We start from the raw sequence: 17,867 nt of genomic DNA on the forward strand, positions 1-17,867 counted from the left end.
AAGGATTATGTTTAGAGGGGAGGTTATTGAGATAGGCTTAGTTGACTAAAAACTTATGGATTACTTGATATTTGTCTAGGAGTTGATTAGGGCAGACGATTAAAGAATAAATTGAGTTAACTAAAGAATCTGCTATCAAGCATAAAGGATAAAGCTTACTTAATCGTCCTTATGGGATACTCAATTAGTTAGAGGATTATAGATTTATTATAATAAGATAGAGATCAATTTTTGATGAATACATATTCTAAAAAAAAACTCTTTTTTCATCCTTTAATCATTTAACGATCTATTATAAATTAATCATGTAATTTATCTTCCTCTATATAATCTTCATTAAAATAAGCATAGCCACCTTACTGTAATAAAACTTAATCATATAATACTAAATTGAAACTTGTTTAAAGCCAAGTTAAAGGCAATAAATAAAAGGTTAAGGGGAGATAGTCAAATTTGGCAAAAAGGCTTAAGAGAAGGAGAACGTGTTCATTGCTCTCTTTGTTTTATCTTTAGTTGTATTATTATTATTTGTTTTGTTGTTTCTTTGTTTGAAATTTTGTAAGTGTTGCTAGACAATTTATTTTCAGAGATATTAGGAAAATTATAAAATTAAAATTATATAAAAGTAATTCTAACTTATATGTTAAAATGACCTGAGTGAATAATCTTAGGGTGCTAGCGGGGTTGGTTCTGCCAAGCTTCTGGTGGTCCGAGTTGCAGAGTTGATGTGGTGCGTAGCAGAATTGAGAGTTAATCACCGAATCGAGAAGAAAATTCGTTGACTAAGATACCGAGGTATGCATTCAACACAATTTCCTTGAAACTGATTCGTCTGACCTCTAGTTGTGCTTTGGGTTCTCTCAGGTCCTCTGTTTTCCAGAATACAACGGTAAAACTACGCATGCAACCAAGTACCGGTTGTTCATAGCAAACTGAGGATGCACCCGAGTGCTATCACTAGTAGTTTAGCCAAACAGATGCACGACTAAGAAAAGAATCGGGAAATAAAGGTGGAGGAATTCTTTTACTTTCGCTTTCGCTCTCGCTCTTTCTTCGCTCAAGATCTAGTCTCCTTATAGAAGCTCTCACCTTATCTGCAATGAATGACCAAATTATGGTCATTTAAGGCTAGATTTGATGTCACCATTAATGAGTTTAATGTGTTCATTAATGTCGAGATATTAAGGAATCATTATTAATGAGTTTAATGACGTCATTAATGTCTAGACATTACAAAGTCACCATTAATGAGTTTAATATCACCATTAATGTCGAGACGTTATGGAATTACTATTAATTTTATATTAATATTTCCATTACACTCTTGAGCGGGTAGCAAAATGTTAGTTCATTCACTTGGGCAAATCTTGCCTCGACTGGTCCAACATTCAACATGCGTAGGTCATGCTCGCACATGAGTCAACCTTAGTTCAATACAATTCAGGCCTTGAATTTGCACCCACCCTGCATACCCATGCGTGAGAGAGTCTCTCTCCATGCATATGTTTACGACATTAATGTATGTACCATAATTTAAACCAATAATAAAGTCAAGTGACTTCTAATGTGGGACTAAGAACTCATGCACAATAGAGTCTCTTCATCTTCACCTCTTTATTTCATTCACATTTCCAACAATCCCCGATATGAATGCAATACATGGTATGTGATAGTATTCAACAGTTGAGTCAAGTATAGAATAGGTAAATTTTACCCTTTAAACCTTCCCTTATGAAGACTTGTTTACTTACTGGCTGACAGTAGACATGATGTCTTTAAACTGTTCTATCGTTTATGTAATCATTGACAAATCTCACCCAAGAATCTCTTATACAACTCAATTCTCATGAGTGTGTTCGTTCTTAGCCATGAACACGTCTGGTTCTGTGAGAAACTCTAAGAATTGTGACTCCAATTCTCTTCGAAGCGACCCCACTTCTTTCTCACATAGGTAATCCCTCGAGAGTAATCATCTACTCTTCTTGATCATTAAAAGTCCATCGGCTTACCCTAGTCTGGTCACTATTTTATTATATTATCCCCCACAATGTGTCTAGTCAATGTAAATTAGTTATCCCTTTGAACCTAGTTCTTGGGATCTCCAGTCAACATAGGTTGGGTGTCCTCTGCACTGATCGCTGACAACGGGATAATACCCATTCTTCGTGATGAGCTTCCAACTAACTCTTGATTTAATTCTTTGGTTACCAGATCCGCTAGATTATCCTTTGACTTCACATAGTCAACAGTGATAACTTCCATTGAGAGTAGTTGTCTAATGGTATTATGTCTACGACGTATATGTCTAGACTTACCTTATTGATTGACTATCACAATGTATGAAAATTGCCAACACAGGTATCGATCATCTTAGAATATCTTTTAAAAATTATCATAGGCATTTGGCCTTTTTACCACATTTGTCAAGAGCTATAAACTCAAATTTTATCGTGGATCTGGTTATTACTATTTGCTTAGAAGATTTCTAGGAAATGACTGCACCTCCCAGAGTGAATGCATATACACTCATAGACTTAGAGTCTTTTATATTAGATATCGAACTTGCATCGATGTATCCTTCGATCACAGTAGGATATCTAGTATAGTGCAGTCTATATTCACGAGTATACCTCAAGTATCTCAACACTCTTGCTATCTCTTTCTAGTGCTTAATACCTAGATTACTCATGTATTTACTCAGTTTACTTACTACGTAGGTCAAGTGTGGTCGTGTACAACTTATCAGGTACATCATATTGGTGCAATATCCCTAGGTTAAGGTTGACCTGGTTGACTAAGCTTGAGTTGGCTCAAACTTGAGTCTTGATGTTTGAGTTTCGATGTTTGATAATACATGGAGACTGGAGATGCAATCATCCGATTGGGGAGATTGGATACAATTCTCCTCTGGTCAAGGACTGACCAGTTAGGTGTGAAGAAGAGTTAAGTAGGTCAAAGGGTTGACCGAATACTTGACTGAGAAAGTCCTAACTGGAGGTTAGGTAAGGAAAAATCCTGGTGAGTGGAGCCAGGTGAAAGACCAGATGCTAGGCAGAAAGAGTCCCAATAGGTCACGGTTGACCAGATGTTAGATTTGGAAACCTTGAACTTGAGTTTAGGCCAGTCAAGGTTGGGGCAATCGATCGGTCGATTGATTGACCCAAGCCTAATCGATCAGCCGATCGATTGGGAGAGTATTGCGACAAGCAGCGACCCAATTGATCGGTCGATCGATTGGGAGCAATTGTCGCGAACACAGACAACTTCCCAATTGATCAGTTGATTGATTGGGCAACGCCAATCGATCAGTCGATCGATTAGGGCTGGGTTTATCGCGCAAGTCGCGATAAATGCTGAATCGATCGACCGATCGATTTAGGATTCTACAGTAGAGCACAAAGGCACTCTGAATTGATCAACCGATCAATTCAAGCCTCCCCAATTGATTGGGAGAGTGTTGCTACAAGCAGCGACCCAATTGATCGGTCGATCGATTGGGAGCAATTGTCGTGAGCACAGACAACTTCCCAATCGATCAGTTGATCGATTAGGCAACGCCAATCGATCGACCGATCGATTAGGGCTGGGTTTATTCCGTGAGTCACGATAAATGCTGAATCGATCCATCGATCGATTCAGGATTCTACAGTAGAGCACAAAGGTACTCTAAATCGATCAACCGATCAATTCAAGCCTCCCCAATTGATTGGATTGTGACCGTTGCAAAGAAGCGTCGGGTTTAAAGCCATCTTCCTCGCAATGATTCCACACCTCTTCCTCTCCACTTCTTGCGATCACTCTCACAAGTTCACGCCAGGTTTTTGAAGCTTTTTGGAGCAAAGTGTTGTTGCACTTCCAAGGTCAAGAGTCATTCCACATAAGGAGAAGCAAGCTAGGGTTTTGTAAATCTTGTAAGATTTGTATTGTATAAGCTTATTTTTCTTTCTTCTTGTATTGAGAGTTTGTAAAATGCTTCTCTGCCTTCAGTAGTTACCGTAAAGGAGTGTTTTCATAGTGGATGCGTGAGTGAGAATCGGATCCTTAGATTAGTTACCTCTTCTTGAGGTGGATACAAAGTAAATCCTCGTGTTAGCATTGTGAGTCTTGTTTCGAGTCTTTTCTCTGCATATCAACAACAACGAAGCAAGCAAACGAAGTGCGATGAGCTATTCAACCCCCCTGGCTATAAATCGATCCTAACACATCAGACTTCCAATCACTTGAAAGTACTCTATCTGAAAAATACTTTCACCTCGATTTTACGATAGATATTGACTCGTATCTATCGATATTCATACCAACGCAATATTATCTTTGGTGAATTTCTCAAGAATTTTATCCATATAATGGGACTAACTAAGAACAAGTCCTTCTGTCATTCTAAGAATTTTGATTTCTAGAATCACATCAGCTAGGCTCATGTCTTTCATGTCAAATTTTGAGTTTAACATATCTTTAGTGGATTTGATTATCTTATCATTACTTCCAATGATAAGTATGTCATCTACATATAGACACAAGATGAAGTAATAATTCTTTGTAACTTTCATGTAGACACATTATCACAATCATTGATCTTAAATCCACATTTTATCATGGCATTATCAAATTTCTCATGCCACTACTTTGGTGCTTGTTTCAAGCCATATAATGACTTCACCAATCTACAAACCTTATTTTCCTATCTTGGCATAGAAAACCCTTCAGGTTACTCCATGTAGATTTCTTCTTCTAAATCTCCATTTAGAAAAGTTATTTTTACATCCATCTGATGTATTTCATGATTCTATAGAGTCACTATAACCAACAATACTCTAATGGAAGTTATTCTCAACACCTGAGGATACATATCAAAGTAATCAAGGTCTTCTCATTGTCGATATTCTTTAATTATCAATCTAGTCTTATACTTATCAATTGTGCTATCTGACTTCATTTTCTTAAAAATCCACTTACAACCTAGTAGTTTACTTCCCGGAGGAAGATTTATAAGTTTTCAAGTGTGATTTTGCAAGATAAATTCTATCTCAGATGCAATTACTTCTCTCTAGTGAGATCTGTCAGAAAAGCTTACAACTCAGAGTAACTTCGAGGCTCACTTTCCAATATAAAAGTGATAAAATCTGATCCGTAAGATTTTTCTACCCGAGTTATTTTGCTCTGTCTAAGCTCAACCTCGACTGGTTCATCATCTTCTTCTTCACCTTGTATTTCATATGCCCATTTTGAGGAGCTAGCATCCTCTTAGGTCTTATACAAAAATACATACTCGAAGAATGAGACATTTCTTGATTCTATTATCGAGTTCTTATGTATATCTGACATTTGTGATTCATACACCAAATTGATACGTACTGCTATTATGTGCATATCCAATAAATATGCAATCAATAGTCTTTGGTCATATCTTAATCCTTTTCATATCAGACACCAACACTTTGGCAAGATACCCCCACATTCATAAATATTTATAGAACGGTTGTCTTTCATTCCACAACTCATAAAAGGCTCTTATCTATCTTCTTTCGGGGTACTTTATTTAAAAGATATTTGTTAACACAGCTTCCCTCCACATGAACTCTGTCAATCCAGAGCTCAATAGAAGAGCATTCATCATCTCCTTTAGAATTTGATTCTTCCACTCAGCAACTCTATTTTGTTGAGGAGTATAAGGAGTTGTTATTTCATGTCTGATCCCATGTTCAGCACACAACTCAGTGAATGGTGATACATATTCACCGCCTCAGTCACTTTAAACCACTTTGATCTTCTTATTAAGTTGGTTTTCAACCTCATTCTTATATAGAGTAAATTTCTCTATAGCTTCATCCTTACTTTTGAGAAGATACACATAACAATATTTTGTGTTATCATTTATAAAAGTGATGAAGTATTTATTTCCACCACGTGTTGGTGTACCTTTGAGGTCACATACGTCGGTGTGAATTAACTCAAGTGGTTCGTTGTTTCTCTCAACATGTTGAAATGATGACCTTGTCATTTTTGCTTCAACACAAATCTCACACTTATGTTTTGAGTCAAGCTGGAATGTAGGTATGCTTCACATATTTATTAATCTACGTAACATATTATAGTTAAGATGTCTTAGTCTACCATGCCACAAATAAGTGGAAGAGCTTTTATCTTTATTTATCTTAGGCTTAATGGACATTACATTGAGCTTAACAACTCATCAGATACACAACCCCTTCTACAAACGTTCCATTCTTTGACAGTACAACTCTATCTGAATTAAAAATAATGCGAAAGTCATGCTTGCTTAATAATGATATGGGCACTAGATTCTTCCAAATCTCCAGAACATACAACATATTGTTCAGAGTAAGGTACTTGCCCGAGGTTATGTTCAACTCTACTTTTCCTTGACCCATGATGTTTGAGGTTGCTGAGTTCTCCATGCACAGCTTGTCTCCATTGACTTCTTCAAAATTGTAGAGTAGTTCCTTATTGCAGCATACATGTGTAGTGACTCCAGTATCGATCCACCATTGTCATAAGTTTGAATCGACCAGGTTCAGTTTGGAGACCACATCATAGAGGTCGTCTATTTCTGGTCTCTCGTTCAGGTTGGCCTCCTACTTCTTCTTTGGATTTCTGCATTCCAAAGATTTGTGACCAACTCGACCATAGTTGAAGTACTTCCCAGAGAATTTCTTAATGCCTCATCTGGGTCCCATTTTGGAAGTCTTTGGGTTATTCTGCTTCGAGTTTTGATCGTGCTCAACCATGTTGGCTTTCACAGTAGCCTAAGAGAATAACTTTCTCTCTGAACTCTTATTGTCTTCTTCTATGCGAATGCTAACAATGAGTTCTTCCACATTCATCTCCTTCCGCTTATATTTTAGGTAGTTCTTGAAGTCCTAACCTAGAGGCAACTTCTCAATAATAGCAACCACTTGGAAGGTTTTCAGAATCATCCCTTCTAAGTGGATCTTGTGTAAGATCACCTAAAGCTCCTAGACTTGGCTGATCACGGTCTTGGAGTCAACCATCTTGTAGTCCAGGAATCGACCCATGATAAACTTCTTAGCCCCTGCATCCTCCGTCTTGTACTTCTTGTCCAGGGACTCCCACAGCTTCTTAGTCATTCCCTTCATGTTATACACAGCGTAGAATGAGTCAACAAGGTAGTTGAGGATCCATGCCTCCATTGCATTGATGGTCTGCTCATCAACATCCTTAGCACGCTTGGGAGGGTCATCGGTCAAGAATTGAGCTAAATTGAGCATGGTCAAGTAGAAGAACATCTTTTGTTGTCATCTCTTGAAGTTCACTCCAGTGAACTTCTCTGGCCTTTTCCCATAGTTGATTGGTACAGTTTCAATCAGGGCAGAGGGGGCCTTAAGGTGTTGTCTGTTGCACCTCAACACTTTTTTCTGTGGTAATCTCAACAGAACTCGAGTCTGTTGCACCTCATCACTAATGTCAATCACCACAGTGTCCTAAATCATAAGCATGGGCATAACGCTCAAACTTATTTTGTGGTAGAGTCTTTGTCAAAGGATCCGCTAGATTCCTTTCAGTGGAAATTTTCTTGAGTTGTATCTCTTTCCTATAAATGATCTCCTTAATTAGATGATAGCGGCGAAACACGTGTTTTGATCGCTGATGAGACCTAGGTTCCTTTGCTTGCGTAATAGCTCCAGTGTTGTCGTAGTAAACAGGTAATGCTTCAACAACGGACGGAACTACTCCAAGTTCGACAATGAACTTCTTGATCCAAATTGCTTCCTTTGCTATTTTTGAAGTTGCAATATATTCTACCTTACATGTAGAATCTGTAACGGTGTCTTGCTTGGAACTTTTCCAACTAACTATGCCTCCATTTAATATGAATATGAATCTAAACTGGGACTTGGAGTCATTTTTGTCCCTCTGAAAACTTGCATCTGTATATCTGCGTATGATCATATCACCATCTCCATATATTAAGAACATATCCTTAGTTCTTCTCAAGTACTTAAGGATCGTCATGACAGTCATCCAGTGATCCATTCCTAGATCAGATTAGTGTCTACTCGTAACACTCAGAACATACGATACATCGGGCCTAGTACATAACATAGCATACATGATAAATTCTATTGCGGATGCATAAGGTATCTTTTCCATGTAAATCATCTTGTCTTTTGTGTGTGGGCACATAGATTTTGAAAGTTGAATTCTATGCCTCATAGGTATGAAACATTTCTTGGATTCAGACATGCTAAACTGTTTTAGTACTCTGTCTATATATATCGACTGTGAAATACCAAGCAGCCTTTTCGATCTATCTCTATAGATTTTCATCCTGAAAATGTAAGTTACTTCTCCCATGTCTTTCATGGAGAATGTTTTGGACAACCAATATTAATTGACTGTAGAACTAGCATATCATTTCCTATAAACAATATGTCAGGAATATGACCACACTCTCACTAACCTTTTGATACACACAAAGGTCATCTGGATTTTATGAGAAATTAAATTCTTTAATTGCCTCATCAAAATGGATATTCCAACTCTTGGATGTTTGCTTTAGTCCATAAATAGACCGTTGAAGCTTACATACTTTATTTTTTGTCAACAGATGTGAAACCTTCGAGTAGTATTATATATATGTCCTTGAGCATATTTCCATTAAGGAAAGTTGTTTTCACATCCATTTGACATATCTCATAATCATGATGAGCTGATATGGTCAGGAGTATTTGAATGGATTTAAGCATGATCACAGGTGAGAAAGTTTCATCATAGTCAATGACTTGCCTTTGACGATAGTCTTTCACTACCAACCTTGCCTTGTAGGTAATTACATTACCATCGATGTCAGTTTTCTTCTTGAAAACTCACTTGCACCCTATAGCCGTTATACCCTCAGGAGGGTCCACCAAATTCTAAACTTGGTTTTCGTACATGGAATCCATTTATGACTTTATGGCTATAAGCCACTTATTCTTTTCTAAACTATTCAAAGCCTCTTTGTAATCAGTAGGTTCCTTATCCTCAATGAGTAACACGTCATTTGATTCTTTTACAAGAGATCCATATCTCTCAGGAATATTGCATGTCCTACCTGATCTATGAGGAGTTGTGTCATAATTGGTTGTGGTTCTTGACTAGGCATCTCATTAGTATTTATTAGAGTCTCTTGAACTTCATCAAGTTCAACCATACTTCCACTTCCTTCCTGTAAGAGAAATTATTTCTCTAGGAAGGTAGCATACCTTGAAAAAAACACGTTTTGTTCCAATATGTGATATAATTGGTAACCCTTAGTTTCCTTAGGATATCCAATAAATAAATACTTATCAGACTTAGCATCCAACTTATCTAATATAGTCCTCTTCACATAAGCAGGACATCCCCATATCTTCAAATAAGATATGAAGGGTTTCTTACTAGTCCATACCTTATATGGAGTAGTTGAGATTGCCTTCGTCGGAACTCTGTTTAGTAAGTAAACAACTGTCATGAGTGTATAACCCCAAAAGATTTTGGAAAGATTTGCATGATCCATCATTAACCAAACCATGCCCAACAATGTTCAGTTACGTTTTTCTGATACACCATTATGTTTTGGCATATATGGCGGAGTCCATTAAGATAATATACCATTGTCTCTTAAATAATCTTAAAACTCTTGGCTTAAATACTCATCACCTCGATCGGATTGAAGTATCTTGATATTTCTACCAAGTTGTTTCTCTAGTTTATTTCTAAATTATCTAAACTTTTTAAAGGCTTCAAACTTGTGTTTCATTAGATACACATACCCACAACGAGAGTGATCATCAATGAAAGTAATGAAGCAGCTATAACCTCCTAGTGCGTGAGTTGACACTAGTCCACATACATCGATATGTACGAGCCCAAGTAACTCATCAACTCGTTCATCCTTTCTAGAAAAAGGTAACTTTGTCATCTTGCCTTTTAAACATAAATCACATGTATCAAATGTATTTAATTCAAATGATTCGAGAACTACAATCTTTTATAATTTGGACATGTGTTTCTTGCTTATATGATCAAGGCGACAATGCCACAAGTAAGAGGTTAATTGATTATCAAATCGGGCGCGTTTATTGCTCGTATCGATATTGAATGCATCACTAGATGTATCTAATGCATAGATGTCATTCTATAAAGTTTAAATGTCATAAAGAACACCATTAAATGTTATATAACAATAATTGTTATTAAAAGTCAAATGGAAACCTTTTCTATTTAAGCAAGAAATAGAAACAATATTCTTTATTAATGTGGGAACAAAATAACAATTATCTAGTTCTAAGACAAGTCCACTAGAAAGTTGTAACAAGTATGTTCTGACGGTGATTGCAGCAACCTTTGCTCCATTCCCAACTCGCAGATTTGTTTCTCCCTTGACGAGTCTTCTACTATTCCTTAGTCCTGTATGTCATTACATATCTGTGAGCCACACCAAGTATCCAATATCCAAGTGTCTGAGGAAATAGCATGACAATTAATAACGAAAATACCTAAAGAGGATGGACTTCAGATGCCTTATTCTTCTTCATAGACTTAAGATAGATCTTGTGATTTCGTATCCAGTGTCCCATCTTGCCACAATGATGGAATGAACCCTTTTGTACCGATTCTACTTGTTGGTTGCTACTCGAAATACCGTACTAGTTCCCTTGTACAAAAATTTATACAAGCATAGAACTATCCTAGCTTCCCATGTGTTCTACTAAAGTTAAATTTGGATTGCAAACGATGCTTAACATTATTAATCCAAATTTTCCCTTTAGGAGTTAAACTTGAATTGGGAACAAAACTTAACATTCTTACTTCAAGTTCAACCGATGTGATCTTCCTAAGTTAAACCATATTACAGAAGTTGATCAAATATCTATTTCAAGGATCAACTTCCAGGTCAAACGTGGCGAGGCACTAGGCCTTCTTGGGTATGCGATCATCCACCACTGCCTAGACAAAGCCTTTCAAAGAAATCGGATATTTAAACTTCTCACAGTAAATAAAGTTTAACAATAGAGCCCTCAATAGAAACACACTATCGAAACATGAAATCAAAATGAAAATCGATAACAAAAGCAATAATTAAAATCGATAACCTCTTGTGTTTGGTTTTATAAGATCTATACAAAAGGATGCACTAGTTATGATGTGGAAACTTATAACTATTTATACCTATTGTAACTTATAGACCTCTTGATCTTCTATTGTATTCCTTCTTATCTCGGACGTCGTGTGGGCGATGATCTACGAAGACGAGAATCCACCCAAGCCTTCTTCTTCCTTTCAAGTTTCGGCCACCAACTTTCTCCAAGAGATGATGAAGTTAGGCCACCAACTTTCCTATAAGGGATGCTAGACAAGAGAACCTCTTTCTCTTCTTCTTCTCCTTTAAGGAGCCGACCATCAATGGATCTCCACACCAATATGTTGCCGGCCACCAAGAGAAAAAACAAAGGAGAAGAGAGAAAGAGTAAGGGCCGGCCACCACCAAGGAAGAGAGGAGAGGAATAGAAGATGTATTGTTGTGAGGTGAGACACCGCTACCCTCTCTTTAATATTCCTTTGTCTTGGCAAATAAGGAAAGTTTTAAACATAATTAAAACTTCCTTATATTCCTTGCCAATGACTAAAAAGGAAAGTTTTAAAACAAAAAATTAAAACTTCCTTTTCTTCTTGTCATGGCCGGCCACATGCTTGTTCTCCAAGCAAGGAAAGATTTTAAACAAAAAATTAAAATCTTTTTTTAAAAAATCCCTTTTGTGGATAGTTCTAAAAGGAATGTTTTATAAATTAAAATCTCTCTCTTTTAAATTCTTTTATGGATATCTATAAAAGATAAGATTTAAAATAAAACATGGTTTCAAGAAAGGAAAGTTTTATCAAAAAATTAAAATCTTTCTTTCACATTATAGATAACTACAAATAAGGAAAGATTTCAAATCTCTCTTTTTTCCTTTGTAGAAAGCTATAAAATGAAAGATTTTAAAATTTTAAAACTCTCTTTTAAAACCAACATAAAAGGAAAGTTTTCAACAAAATAAAAACTTCCTTTTATTTCCTTTTATGACCGATCTAAAAAAGGAAAGTTTTATATTAAAATTATCCTTTTAAATCTTTTTAATGGATCTCTATAAGAGGAAAGATTTTACAAAATAAAACTTCCTTTTGAATTCAATGTGGTCGGCCACCCTTGCTTGGGCTCCAAGCTAGGGCCGGCCACAACTTGAACCCATCTAACCTTGGTTTGGCCGACCCTAGCTTAGGCTCCAAGCTTGGCTTGGCCGGCCACCTTAAGGTGGGTAAGAAGTTGGGTTTGGGTGGATATAAGACTTTGTAAATAAGAGGCTACAATAGGGACCGAGAGGAGGGATTGGTTTTGGTCTCCCGATGAGCTTGAGCTTCCCGTGTTCACCCCAAACACCCAACTCAAGTTCATCAATAATATCTCATTCACTAAATAATTATTATTGCACTACCACACCAATCCCATATTACTATATGGGCTCCTTCTTATCATGAGTGTGTTAGTCTCCCTGTGTTTAAGATATTGAATGTCCATTAATTAAATGAGTTACTGACAACTCACTTAATTAATATCTAGCTCAAAGAGTAGTACCACTCAACTTCATTGTCATGCCGGACTAGGTCCACCTACAGGATTTACATGACAATCCTTATGAGCTCCTCAAGGGGCCATCATCAACCTATATTACTAAGACACAGTTTCATTCTATAATCAACAACACACCGTATAAATAATATCATTTTCCAACTCATCGTGCCTATTGATTTAACGAGCTAAATCACACCCTTTGATAAATCAAAGAAATAAATATTAAGTATACGTGCTTGTTATTATATCATGATTAAGAGTACGCACTTCCATAATAACAGAGGTATTATTCTTTTATATAGTTAGTATTAAAAGATACTACCTCAAATGGTCCTGTTCAATACACTCATAGTGTACTAGTATAATTTATTAGTCAAGATAAACTAATACCTAATTACACTACAACCACTCTAATAGTTTGTCTCATTCCATCTTGGTTGTGAATAACTGTTTATAATTTATAAGGAACTGATAACATGAACTTGTGTGTCTCCTCACACCATGTTATCTTCAATATAAATTCAATAGACAACTACACTTCGCATAAATGTAGACATTTGACCAATGTGATTCTTAAATGTTTATACAAAAATCTAGACTTTTAGTATACACTTTAACAATCTCCCACTTATACTAAAAGACTATGGTGCCATATACCCTGTCATACATCTTATTCTCAACCCTTCAACATGCCCATCAAAAGCTCTTACCTTAAGGGTCTTAGTGAAAGGATCTCACATATTATCATTTGATGCAATCTAGGCGGCAACAACTTCTCCTCGTTATATGATGTCTCGTATTGGGTGGTACTTGCGTTCTATGTGTTTACTTGCCTTATGGGCTCATGGTTCCTTCGAGTTTGCTACTGCACCACTTATTATCACAATACACTGTAATAATTTTTGGGCAAACCAGGAATTACATCTAAGTCCATCATGAAGTTTCTGAGTCATACAATTTCTATGGCTGCCTCAGAGGCTGCCACATACTCAGCTTCCATGGTGGAGTCCGAAAAGCATCTATGCTTATCACTCCTCCATTGTTATGACTTTACCTCCTAAAGTAAACACAAAACCCCGAGGTCGACTTACTATTGCCCCTATCTGATTGGAAGTCAAAATCCGTGTAACCCACACGGATCAAATCATCTACTTGGTAAACCAGCATATAATCTCTATGCTTTACGGTAGTCTAATGTCCCTGTCTTTGTTAGAGTGTATACTAAAAGCCTAGCTTTTTGTAAATATTTAATTTTGAAATAAAGAATCACATTGGTTAAATGTCTACATTTATATGCTAAGTGTAGTTGTTCAATTACTTTATATTATAGATAACATGGTGTGTGGTGTCATATACAAAAAATCATGTTATCAATTCATTATAAATTATAAACAGTAGCTTACGGCTAAGATGGAAAAGAACAAACCATTGGAATAGTCATAGTGAAATTTGGTATTAGTTTATTTTAACTATAAAATTACACTAGTACACTCTGAGTATATTGAGCAGGATCATTTAAGGTAAGTTCTTTTTATACTGACTGCATAAAAGAACAAGACCTTTGTTATTATGGAAGTGTATGCTCTTAATTCTAATATAATAACAAGCGCATATATCTAATATTTATTTCTTTGACTTATCAAAGGGTGTGATTTAGTTCGATAAATCAATAGGCCCGATAAGTTGGGAAATGATATTATTTATAGTGTGTGATGTTGATTATAGAAGGAAACTGTGTCTTAGTAATCTAGGTTGATGATGTCCCCAAGAGGAGCTCATAAGGATTGTCATGTAAACCCTGCAGGTGGACTTAGTCTGACATGACGATAAGGTTGAGTGGTACTACTCTTGGAGCTAGATATTAATTAAGTGAGTTGTCAGTAACTCATTTAATTAGTGGGCATTCTATATCTTAAACACAGGGAGACTAACACACTCATGATAAGAAGGAGCCCAAAATATAATTTGGGACTGGTGCGGTAGTTCAATAATAATTCTTTAGTGGTATGAATTATTATTGATGAAATTAAGTTGGGTGTTCGGGGCGAACGCGGGAAGCTTAATTTCATCAGGAGACCAAAACCAATTCCTCCTCTCAGTCCCTATCGTAGCCTCTTATTTATAAAGTATTATACCCACCCATACCCACCTTCTTACCCACCTTAAGGTGGCCGGCCAAGCCTAGCTTGGAGCCCAAGCTAGGGCCGACCAAACCAAGGTGAGTTGGTTTCATTAGGTGGTCGGCCCTAGCTTGAACCCAAGCTTGGTGTGGCTGGCCACAATAAATTAAAAAGGTTTTTATTTTTTAAAATCTTTCTTATGTGGAAGCCATGGTTTTAAAAGAGAGAGTTTAAAATTTAAATATTTCCTTTTATAGTTTTCTACAAAAGATTAAGTAATAGGTTTGATATCTTTCTTTATTTGTAGTTAAAAGGAAGATTTTAATTTTTGATAAAACTTTCTTTTTTTGTAACCATCCTCATGATTTAATAGAATTTTAAAATTAAATCTTTCCTTTTATAGTTTCTACAAAAGATTAAGAAAAGATTTGATATCTTTCCTTATTTGTAGATTGAAAGGAAGATTTTAATTTTAGAGAAAACTTTTCTTTTTGTAAATCATCCACATGTTTTAATAGAGAGATTTTAATTTATAAAAGTTTGCTTTTATGACCAACCATGAAGAAAATTTTCAAAAGAGAAATTTTTATTTAAAAATTTTCGAAAACAAATTAGGAAGTTTTAATTTTGTGTTTAAAACTTTCCTTTTTTGGAGGGATTAAGGTGGCCGACCATATATAGTTTGAAAAGGAAATTTTATTAAACTTTTCTTTCATTGGCAAAGAGAATAAGGAAGTTTTAATAAAACTTTTCTTATTTGCCAAGACCAAGGAATATAAAAGAGAGGGTAGAGGTGCCTCACCTCAGAACAATATCTCTTCTATTATTTCCTCTCTTCCTTGGTTGGTGGCCGACCCCTCTCTTCCTCTCCCTCTCCTATTCTTCTTCCTTGGCCGGCGACATCTCATCTCAAGGAGCTTGGTTGGTGGTCGGATCTTGCTAAAGGAAGAAGAAGAGATAGGAGGTCTTATTTCTTAGTATCCCTTGGAGCTTGGTGGTGGCCGAACCTCATTTTCTCTTGGAGTTCTTGTGGTGGCCGAAACTTGCTTGGAGAAGAAGGAAGCTTGGGTGGTTCTCGTCTCGGTAGATCGTCGCCCACACGACGTCCGAGATAAGAAGAGGAATACGATAGAAGATCAAGAGGTTGTTGCTTACAAAGAAAGGTATAACTAGTAATTCTATTCCACATCATACTAGTTTTTCTTTGTATAGATTTTGAAATACCAAACACAAGAGGCATATTATTCTAGGTTTCAAATTTGTGATTCAAGTTTGTGTTCTTTTATTTTTTTCAATCTTGTGATTTGATTGTTCCTTTTGGTTAAACCTAGGGTTACTATAAGGAAATTAAATATTAAATTTCGTTGAAAGACTTTGTCTAGGAAGTGGTGGATGCTCCTATACCCAAGAAGGCCTAGTGCCTCGCCATGTTTAACCTGGAAGTCAATCTCTGAAATTAATATTTAATTGAATTTGTAATATGGGTGGATTTGGATCAATAATGTTAAGTATCGTTTGCGATCCAAGTCTAAACCTCTAAGAACAGATAAGTTAAATTTGGAATCAACAATGTTAAGTTCCGCTTGCGATTCCTAATTTAATTTCTAAAGAACACAATAGGTTGTTAAGAATGGTTCAAGACTTGTACAAAATTTTTGTACAGGGGAACCGGTACGATATTCCGAGTATCAACCAACAGTCTTGGATTACTTTGATATATGCTAATCATGCCCACGACAAAATAGATATCCGGTTTCGTGCATAACATAGCATACATTAGGCTTCCTACAGCTGAAGCATAAGGAACTGCCTTCATATCTTCTATCTCTTTTGATGTCTTTGGAGACATCTCTTTAGATAAAGATACTCCATGCCTAAAAGGTAGAAAACCTTTCTTGGAGTCTTGCATGCTAAAATGAGCTAGGATCGTATCGATATATGAAGCTTGGGATAAGCACAACATTCTTTTCTTGCGATCCCTTATTACCTTGATCCCGAGAAAATGTGCGCATTCTCCCAAGTCCTTCATATCGAATTGCTTGGACAACAATACTCTTACTTCCGACAACACTTTGATATTGTTTCCAACTAACAAAATGTCATCTACGTATAGTACAAGAAATCCACCACGTTTCCATCACACTTCTTCTATACACAAGACTCATCCGGATACTGAATAAATCTATACGACTGATTACTTCATTAAACCGGATGTTCCAAGACCTTGAAGCTTACTTTAGTCCATAAATAGACCGATTGAGCTTACATACTAGATGCTCTTTGCTTTTTGCAATAAACCCCTCTAGTTGCTACATATGTATGTTTTCTTCAAGACTTCCATTAAGGAAAGCTGTCTTGACATCCATTTACCAAACCTCATAATTCATATGAGCAACAATAGATAAGAGTATCCGGATAGACTTAAGTATAACTACTGACAAAAAGGTTTCCTCATAATCAATTGCCTCTTTCTGAGTATACCCCTTCGTAACAAGCCTTGCTTTGAAGGTTTCCACCTTCCCGTTTGTCCCTCTTTTCCTTTTATAGATCCATTTACATCTAATAGCTTTTACACTTTTTGAAGGTTCTACTAGCTCCCAGACTTTGTTAGAATACATAGATTCTTTTTCTGAATTCATTGCTCTTTGCCAAGATGCTGTATCTTTATCTTGAGTGCTTCGTCATATGTACGGGGATCAGGTTCATGTTTACATGGGATCAAGTCTGACGACTCTTCAAAAAATATGAATCTTTCAGGTTGCCTAACAACCCTTCCACTACGACGAGGCACTGTCTGTAGTTGTGTATCATTTGTGACACGTGTTGCAGTTTCTTGTGGTATCTCATCTTGTACTGTTGGTACTAGATTAGACATATCCTTTATTATTTTCTTAAGAACAAATTTACTTATGGGCTTATGGTTCATTACATAGTCCTCTTCTAAAAATCGGACATTAGTGCTAACAATGACCTTCTGATTTTTAGGACTATAACCTCCTTTCGTTTCTCTAGGATAACCCACAAACAAGTGAACTCCTGTTCAGTGTCTCCCTTCAGCATATATGCTGAACTACCCCAAATCCGAATATGCTTCAGACTAGGCTTACGCCCATTCTATAATTATTTGGGAG

The sequence above is a fragment of the Zingiber officinale genome, chromosome 3A (genome assembly GCF_018446385.1).
Source record: "Zingiber officinale cultivar Zhangliang chromosome 3A, Zo_v1.1, whole genome shotgun sequence".
Classification (NCBI taxonomy): domain Eukaryota; kingdom Viridiplantae; phylum Streptophyta; class Magnoliopsida; order Zingiberales; family Zingiberaceae; genus Zingiber; species Zingiber officinale.